The sequence below is a fragment of the Olea europaea genome, chromosome 2, assembly GCF_002742605.1.
Source record: "Olea europaea var. sylvestris chromosome 2, O_europaea_v1, whole genome shotgun sequence".
In the NCBI taxonomy this organism is placed as follows: domain Eukaryota; kingdom Viridiplantae; phylum Streptophyta; class Magnoliopsida; order Lamiales; family Oleaceae; genus Olea; species Olea europaea.
In genome coordinates this window covers 54,298-64,033 of record NC_036238.1, presented here as the reverse complement: position 1 = coordinate 64,033, position 9,736 = coordinate 54,298, and positions in this window count along the sequence as shown.

The following is a 9,736-nucleotide window of genomic DNA, read 5'->3' as shown; positions in this document are numbered from 1 at the left end:
TATATTTATTTATTTATTTATTTATTATTTTTTTTTAAGAATTATGGTTGAAATAGAAGGAATTTTTTTTTTCGATTTATGTATAATATTATTTTATAAAGATTGCGTGGTTGAAAATAAGTGAGAAAAATTATAATGTGAAATAATGAGGGTCAACTGAGAGCTTTGTTTACTCACTTTTCAAGAGTTATAAAAGATAATACTTTTTTGAATATGCCATTCACATAACTCTTCATGATAGTTATATGTAAATTGATTGATTGATAAGCTTTATGTGGATCAAATAATATCACGTATCATCATTATCATTGTTAGGAATTTACTTAAATATGCGTAGCGAAAATAATAACAATTTCAATTTTCACAAGAATTCAGCTTTATATTTAGATATGAACTGTGATAAAAGTTATACTTTTTCTTAGATCTGTAAACTCATTTGGGTTATTTTTGTTCCAACAACTTGGATCTGCTTCCCACAACTGTCCAATTGTCCAGCTTTCAATAAATTCCACACAAAGAATGGATTGTAGGCACCATGGGTTTCTCCTATTGTGTTAGCAAGAATTATGAGATTCTCTACATATTGAAAACTCTAACCATGTATTTATATAAGTTCAAGCGGGCTTGACTTGATCAGGTTCAATATTTAATTAATCTATTTAATTAAATTCCATCCATGTATTAATTAATCCAATTAATTGAGGCCTATATATAACCGACCCAATTAATTAATTTATCCAACGATTATTAAATTAATTAATTGAGAAATTGCAATTTTCCAATTCTCTTTTGTGTGCGATTCATTAGGTTTCCAATCACGATGCCTAACGACGTGAAATATTATTTTGATCTAATCAAAATTGATAAATTAAAACACTATTTTAATTTATCATCACTTCACACTCGCCGTCCCAGATTGACATCTAACAATGTATCAGGGCAACACATGTGACGAAAAATGTCACGTGGTATGACAAAACCAAACTTGTTCGTTTACCATAAAACTATAATTCTTTCGTCAATATGATCCGATCAATTACGAGATATGGAAGTGTGTTAATCTCGATTATCGATCACATCTTTCATTCTATTATTAAGTCAACGTGAATCGAAAACTCCTTTTCGATTTATGAGTATACCTTGGCTAAGGATTTCATTATTGACTTAATTAAACGAAATGCAGATCACAATCTCTTACTATCTAAGAGTGACGAATTCTCAATTGGTTATTCACAATTTTCATATAATTCTTGACATACTCGAACAATGCCGTATTAGCGGCCCTTGGCAGAACAATATCCAACACCGTCAAAGCATGACTGTCCTCATACAAGGCACTATGACGACCTCAAGTCAAGTGACCAATTCCACCACCGAACATTAGAGATTAACTACTGACACTCACATAGTTATCCATGTGGAATCTTTTAGCGAGTCTCTAATGTTTCGTTCTATAACAAAACATTCATGCGTTCATTTAAGTGTCACCACACTTTAACTCGTGAGATCAACTACTTACTTCAAAAGTAAGAAATGTCACAGATGATGGTCTATCCGTAATAACGATATCCGTATCTCGTTATTACTTACGATCATGGATTATTCAATATCCAATCATATGTAATTTTTATTTCACAATCACAACTCCTCGTGATTAACAAATCACTTAAACTTGAATTTTCGGACTCTATTATTTAATATTATTTATCAGAATATTAATTTAAATAAATAATAGATCTTGCAAAAAATAAATGCCTTAAACATATTAAAAGTGTTTACAATCTAAATCGATTGGATTTAAAGAATATCACTTACAATCGTCAGTCATAAATCGTGAATTATAAGCAAATATGGTACTTTAGAAATAAGTTATTTATTATTATATTGAGAACAAAAAAAATTGTCCTCCTTTTACTTCAAATGAACAAATAACAATATGGAATTAAATAAATATGTCATTTTTTTTTTCAAATGAATTCTTTTTAGGTGCTTTATCATGAATTCCTTCTAATGGAATCAATTGCTTTTGGAAGCCCTTCACGAGTTTCAATAATATTTAAATTGTCAACAGAATTAATGATAAATTCAGATATTGATAATTAAACACATGGGCATATAAGGTCATTCTTGTACCTATTATCAACAGATGTTCACTAAAATAATCATATTGTGCATCTCTAACCTTTGATCGAATAGGTTTTTCAAAAGCTTTAATTATATGCCTCGGCATATTAAATACTTCAAGAATATGTGTGTGTAATCATGCCAAATGAGTTAGATATAACCACATTCATATCAGGTTTCATGCATTGCCTAGCTATTAAGGTATCAAGTTGTAATTTCATATTTTCATTTAGAATAATATGTCATATCAATTTGTATAAGTCTTCAAGAAAATCATTATGTCAAGAGTTGTGCGTCTCGTGACTTCAAATTTTCCCATTTCATTTTCACATAAGTACTACTAACTTCACAAATTTCAGTGTTGTGTCTAGATTGTGTCTTTTTATTTTGGTCAATCATTTCTATGTCATTGTCTTTGTATTCTCATTATCATTCATAATATAAAGTGCTACATCATGTATAAAAGTGCAGTTGGCTAATTTTTCTTTTTAATTATATTTTTTTCTCTATGACGACATAATTTATCGATATATCTTTATTTCCCGTATTCTAGCTAAATCTCTTCTAGGGTTTTACATTTAATTATGTCTACACATTCTCAAATAGTATATGCCTACTCAATTTTACCATGTTTATATTATTTGCTCCTTTTTTACTTTTAAGATTTTTTATCCTTAAATGATATCACATTCTAGGCATGCTATGAATTTACTAATTCGTTAACGATGTCAACATTATTTGGAGTATTTATAGGTGAGATTTGGTTAATCTCTTTTAGGGTAATAAATACATTTTGTAATTAAGTTATCTTTTGAATTTTTGGTTCATGTTGTCATGAATTCCCCCCCCCCCCCCCAAGCTGAGGATACTACCTTATTAAGATGACAACTGATAAATCATGCAGTGAACTATTAATATGAGGGTCAGCATATAATACAGTAAAGAGAATTCAAATCAAACGTATACTCTATGCATTCTTTAACGTTCATGTTGAGCTATCAAAAATCATTTGATTAGAATGATAAAATCCATACCATAAGTCCAGTCCACTATTATAGGAAAACTTTGATATTGACGTGATGTATATCAATGTTGCAAAAACGCTGGCTGTACAAGCCATGTGAAGGTGTGAAAAAAACTATCTGTACAGGCCTTGAAACAGAGCCTGTACAGGCCAGACGCGTGGGGGGATGGGTGGGTGGGTGAATTTTTTATTTTGAAAAATAATCACCCACCCGCCCCATGCACCTTGGTTGTGTGTAGTCTGTACAGGCACGGCTCCAATGTTGCTATGAGTCTGTTTGGCTACCATTATTTGAATTTATAATGAAGGGAATAATATTTTTTTGAAAATTGTGTGGTTGAAAATTTTTCGATTTGAGTGTAATATTATTTCATTGAAGATTGTATGGTTGAAAATAGGAAAGAGAAAAAATTAAATTAAATTAAATTGAAGAGTTTTAAAGGGGGCCAAATGGGGGTTATATGTAAAATAGTTTTTCCTGAGGAGAATGGAAAGCGTTTTGTTCTCAATATATAGTAATTATTTAGCAATTAATTGGGAGCATTTGAATGATTTGCCAAACCAAACTATGAGTAACCGAATGTCCAACCATTATCCAACTAATAATTACTAAAAGATTTGAGATGTTAACTCACTAGATTATCAAAATGAAAATTCTTAATTTTGAATTTTGAAAAATGTGCTCATAAGTGAATAGTTTGACCAAATAATCCCGGCAACCCCAAGTTACAACTAGTGTACAATAAATACACGTCTGACTATCTGGAGGATCCAAATAATTATAGTGTAAAATTTGTAGATAGTCTATATGGTTGGTGAATGGGTTCATAAAATTTATCCTTAGTTTCTGTTATTCTTGAAATTCATTCCCAATTTGCTCTTCGAACTTACATCACATGTGAATTCATTGAATTGAATATTTTTTTTTGATTCTTCAATTAACATTCATTCAAATTCTCAGTAGTTTTCACATCATTATTGCTCCACAATGATCATCCAGTTATGCTAAATAATAAAATGTTTTAGTAATTAAACTTCTGGTTAAATAAATGATATTTATACTCGGTAGTATGCATCTAAAGAGATATTATTGAGATTCATGATGTTAAGACAATAATTTTCTGAAGTCATTGATGTGTAAAGTTTATTCTGCTTGATGACCAATAACATATTATCAATCTCATAATAAAGTTTGCTATCTTTCGAAATTGAAACTTGATATTTGTTTGAATATTAGTTAAATATAAGCTAGTGCTTCTTTTAGAGTAATAACACATATTTTCTTTTATAGAACACCGATAAGCATAAAATTGTTCTTTGCGACCAACACAATATTTTATAAAATATTGATGTTGTAGGAAAATTGTAGCATACTTTGACATTAATTTCGGGTCAACAAACTTACTTGAAATGATGAATTTCAAGTTCTTTGTGTGGTTGAATTACCTTGCTTTCAAATCTTCAAAATTTGCATTTTCTTGTACTCCAATGGTCCAAATCCAGATCACAATGGAAGTGAATTATTATCCACAATCTAAGTGCCATTTCTTGTGAGATTTCATGCCAAAAATGTGATTCTAGGGACTTTTCAATTTTAGGGTGAATTTACATACGAATTTTTTTCTATTTTTTTCTCATGCCACTTTTTTTGTTCCTTTGTCCATAACTTTTATATGGAAGTTTCAAGTGGTTACTTGAGAGTTATAGGTTTGAATTCTAAATTCAAACCACTCCCTCCAACTCTTTTAAAATCCTGCTATTTTCCAACATCTCCTACTCGCATATGATGTGATTGATCCGAATCACAAGTGACAACAAATGTCACACCTTAGATCTTTCTCAAGATCTATCTGACAAAGATTCATACGACAAATAGATCGTGCGACCAACGAGTAATATTAGAGCCCATGGTATTATAAACCTGTTAGAAATATATAGTAGCTCTACTAGAGGAGGAATATCACATCTCGCTATACCCCAAACTCATTTTCCAACATTAATTCAAGTATTTCCAATCCCTCGAGTATTTTTGGAACATACTTGAATCCCGCATCATATTATTGTATTCACAATTGCATTCTATACCCCAATGGTTAAACACAATTGTCTGGCCGGTGAATACAAATATAAATGTTGGTCAAAATAGTTTTCCTTTCCTACTTGAATCTTTCGATTTTAAATCAGCTGCTTTCTAGACATGCCCCATCAAACCGAATCAATCATAGTCATTGGTAACATGCTAAAGTAGCAACACGGAAATAAAACCTCAAGAAACAGTCAAAAGTCATAAGGGTATATATTAGTTTACATAAATCTCAGGGTCTTACACAATGAGAAAGCAGGGATCCATTCACTTATTTATCCAATATTGGTCGTAAAAGCACACGCGGTATGAAACACGTGCTACAATATTTTCTCCCTTTCTTAGGGCGTATGTTCTTTGTAAACAAATAACATCACATAGATCTTAGTTCAAATATTCCTTGATACCTAACTTAAGTTCTCCTTATGTTCATTCCTCCAGGCATTCTCAAATCGAGAACTCGATCTATCTACTAAACCGGGTTAAATGGATAGCGAAACCTATTTCGATAATTTGTTGTAATATCATCTTGATACCTTATCAAAGAGACTGGATCATCTATACAACATGATCACTGTGTCTCATCTCAGCACATCTTAAAACGTCTGAGGCAATTGCTTGTGTAAGCAAGCCAATCTCAACCCGTTCTACATACTTTATATGTGCATGCAAATCATTTATCTCATAATCCCAACATTAGATTACACATAAACTCAAAATTATTCATCTATGGGCACACAAAACTCGATCAAAAGTTTGTCTGATACACCAAGTATCATATTCTACAAAATTCTAGTGATTCCATATTATCAATCTCTAGATATTTTTAGAGTATGATGATTACATCTTATCATTTACGTAGATATATCACAAAGACACTTTCTTTGCTAATGTCTTTCACAGAATTACCATTAAGTATTTGGTTACATTTTGATACTTGAGATCTTAATGAATAAGATAGTTGCGTAATTATCATGAATCTCATATACTCAACCAGTATCATTAGATGCTCAATACATCCATACCAAACAATTTTTTTAGCTGCCAAGATATACATTACAACATATGCTTCTTGTTACTCTATATAGCAAAATCGCACAAGTCAAATAACTAATTGTTCTACACTAATTCTCATTCTTAGTTAACAATTGTATATCTATTCCATCACAAGTTATTCCTTTCATAACGAAATAGAATAACTGACAGCAACCCTCTTCAGGTATCACAATACATTTTCTAAAGATAATATTGATACCAATTGATTAAATCCATGGCATGACCATTGTTAGGACAAATATATATCATAGTATATTTCTATCTCCTAACTCTTAATCGTACTAGATATGGTTCTTTGGATATTTCTTTGTGTACTTATGAAGTCTTTGGACATTCATGAAGACTTATATGGTTATAGTTGCAATTTCACATGAGCATTTATAGTATAAATCTCTTATGATAGAGCAAGAACATACGAAAAATATTCTTAGCACAAATCATACAATTTGCTAAACCCATGTCTTTTGTCTAAAAGATTGACGACAATCATTTCAAAATGGTTTCTATACACTCCTTATCATGCTTAGCCAATCCAATGTCATCAATATCAATATTAGAATTACAATCTATCATCAAATCTTTTATACAAATATAGTAATTTTCGTCCATATGATGAAATTCTTCTACGAGATTTAACCCTGTTAAAAATTCAAGTACGACTGTCAATATGATTGTATTTGGCGATACGTGTAACTGTAAATTTACCACAATATAAAAAAAAGCTTTTAACATGAAATCTAAAAATCGATTCATGTTGATATCTTTAATCATTTTTCAATTGAGAATAAAAATACAGTCTCTAGATCGATTTGGTGTAACTCTAAATTTAAACATACCATCACAGCAAGCATTGACGTACAAATGCGAATCCCATCGTTATGAAAAAAATTGTCCAACTTAATACACTCACATTGAGTATAACCTTTTTTAAAAATGAGCATTATCTATCAGAAACTCATTAGTTTTCCACTTAACTTTCAAGAACCTGAATGTTATCGGTAAATATAATGTCCGAATAGAACTTTCACCATATCTCATATTAGGTTGAAATTCTATATTCCATATATATACTTCCATCACTTTTCTCAAAATTCCTCTTCTGATCTCTGAACTAGCTCTTAAATCCAACTTGGAACAAAGAATCATTAAAATTAGACAGTTCTTAAATAGCTCTCACTTGGATAGATATGTCGAACTTGGAAACAGATTACTCCCACTTGAATCAAAAGTTTGAATCATCTCTTATATATTCAAAACTGATTCATCAATATATATAATATTAATTTCAACGATATTCTCCAATCTTTCTCTCCCTTACTGGAAAAAATGTCAAATGTCATATTTTATGACTCGATATCCATCCAAAAATTTCACTTAAGTACCTTTTTGGACTATATGTATCTCATCGAGACACATCTTGTTCTTAACAGACTCATGTTCCCATACTCATTATTGAGAACATATATAGTCAATTAAGAGTCTATGATAACTAACATTCGATTATTTACGTGTCCAAAACTTATATATTCTGAAGTTACCAACATTGAGAGAACTCTATTAACTGATATGTTGTAGTTAGGCAACTCTCTTTTCAAAAGAAAATACGTAAGTTGTACTACATATCTCAAATCTTATCATATTAAGCAATATTTTATTCCTTCAATCCAATACACCTTATAATTATTGGACATTAAGGAATATTCCATCAAATAAGAATATCTTTCATTACATAGATCGTTGATATCTTGCAATAGAGATTCATTCTATTAGATGATTCTCAAAGTCTTTACTTTCACAATCTAATTTTCTACTCGACTTCAGAAAAATCCAAATCAATACAATATTTTCAACTTAAGAAAATCAGTCGCACAACTGAAGTGTGTGAATCCATCTATAAATGTAATGAAAAGTGAAATTTCATCTTTATCTCTCTTAATCAAGGTCCACAAAGAAATTCAGATGGATTTTTTCTATAGAAGTTCAGCTCTTACAGCTTTGAATGGTTTTCTCAACTCAAAATCTCAAACCTTTGTACAAATATCTATTACCATAATAAACATCACCATTATGAGTATGAACAGAACTACCACGTATAAGTCCAAGTAAGAGACCACTCTTTGAAGAACAATAATTGATATCAAATTTAGTGGAATCTTTGATATTATCTTAATATCAAATAGGAGGCCAGTTTCTCCACTTTGCAATACTAAATTGCAATATTAGTCATATAAACATCAACTCCATCTTCATTATTTATATATATCTACTTTGTATCAAGTCAAAGACTCTACAATAGAATAATATACCTTTTGATCTCATATAAAGAGGGTTTCTAACCTTTGAATCCACTATCCACACAAAATGAGATCCAATATGTATAGTGTTGACACGTAAACAATACTAAAAGAAATATATTCAAGTGCAATATCTTTTAGCTTATCCACTTTTGAGCTAAGAGATTCAAATCGTATAATTGAAGGACTTGAAAATTTATAACATTGATTTTCTACGAAAACTACTTTCGTTCACTTACTATCTGATAGTTCTTCTTGGTCCCTTTACTAGTCTTCCACATCTATCCCACATTTGTTCTAGCTCAGTCAATGCTTAATATTCAAAATCTTATGTAAGCTAGAAAATTGGTACACAGGCATGTTCTCGAGACTTAGCAACATCAAGTCGCACGTCTCTTAACTCACATAGCGGGTAGCGTCAATAGAAAAAACTGACACTTCAATTTGTAAGTCACAATGACTTTCAAAATTCCATATATTGAGAAAAGACTAGTTTGAGCTTCTTACTCATCTAAAATTAATGTGACCAACGAAAATGTTAACACTATGCTAACTACCAACTAAGTCACATTCGAAAAAAAAGATCATTTATTACGAAACTTAACAATTTAAATGCTCAGTACTAAAATCTAAAAATTTCCCGTACTCGACAAATTTTCTATTGCATGGTTGATGCTCTCTAAAGCATTAGGACTTCTAGTACACTTAAAATCTTATCATGCCAAATGTTATCGCATTTAGCTTATCACCTTTATTAAGGTTAACTACTATAGATTTTGATGCCACCATCTATTAGATTTTTAGAGACATTTTATTCTCAATCAATGCCAATTTATGCACATATTTAATTTTACATTAACACAAATTAATGTCTACGATAGTTCAACGTTAGACACAGAGTCGAAAGTTCACTATGTTCCCAATCATCGTCCGCAATCGTATTGTTTTACTATCATAAACTTAATTTCATAATGCAAAATTTCATGGGTTCTAAGTGAGAATCACATTAATTCTTCCAACTTGAGAACTCTCGCTTAGTTGATTAATCAAATAGTTCTTGATAAGATTTTCTCTAAATCTTTCAATCATCGAACTATCACTCAACTAACAATCAACAGGTCTAAATAAGAATCTCACTAATTTTACAAACATTGG